General features: G+C 47.7%; 1 pseudogene; it reads left to right on the forward strand.

The window, feature by feature from the left end:
* The first annotated feature begins 290 nt into the window (after positions 1 to 290).
* Positions 291 to 408, forward strand: LOC126482894 (5S ribosomal RNA; annotated as a pseudogene).
* The last annotated feature ends 514 nt before the right edge of the window (positions 409 to 922 follow it).

A 922-nucleotide genomic window follows, 5' to 3' on the forward strand; every position in this document is an offset into this window, starting at 1 on the left:
TTTTATATACGAAGTTGCCATGTACGCAGTTCACCACTCGCTTGACACTACGATTGACGATGCAGCATGGAATGATGTATCCCCGTTTCTAATTCAAGCGCAATTCGACAATTCAACTCGATGCACGACTGGCGCAGAACCAATGCTGTTGCAGAGTGGCAGCTCGAAGTATTAAATTACGGATTCTATAAGCCCCCAAGTCACCCGTAGCTTTAATAATGAATTCTTCCTGTAATATTGTAAACTCACAATAAATAAAATTTAATTATTTGTTACTCCTCGTAGCACTAGGCAACAGCCTTTCCGCAGTGGATACACCGGTTCCCGTCAGATCACCGAAATTAAGCGCTGTCGGGCGTTGCCGGCACTTGGATGGGTGACCGTCCGGGCTGCCATGCGCTGTTGCCATTTTTCGGGGTGCACTCAGCCTCGTGATGCCACTTGAAGAACTACTCGACCGAATAGCAGCGACTCCGGTCACAGAAAACCATCATAAAGACCGGGAGAGCGGTGTGCTTACCACACGCCCCTCCTATCTACTTCCTCAGCTGAGGATGACACGGCGGTCGGAAGGCCCGAGTCCCGATAGGCCACCTGTGGCCTACAGACGGAGTGTCTCGTGGCACTGCAGTTCTAATTGCCAGTGGTGTATTTACAACTTTTTCTTTCAGTATCTTTATTCTACTTTTACAGGGCGAAGAAAAAAAAAAACTTACTTAACCTGGAGGTTGGCATGCAATTCCAGACAAAAGTTTATCTAGCAAAATCAGATCGGGTGCATTCTGAAAACACGTTTATGAAAATGATTAGCTGGCAACATTGTCACATAGTGCAGGGCATCGGAATGTACGGAAGAACCGAGCGAGGTGGCGAAGTGGTCTACACACTGGACTCGAATTCGGGAGGACGACGGTTCAAACCC

This window comes from Schistocerca serialis, chromosome 5, assembly GCF_023864345.2.
Source record: "Schistocerca serialis cubense isolate TAMUIC-IGC-003099 chromosome 5, iqSchSeri2.2, whole genome shotgun sequence".
NCBI lineage: Eukaryota > Metazoa > Arthropoda > Insecta > Orthoptera > Acrididae > Schistocerca > Schistocerca serialis.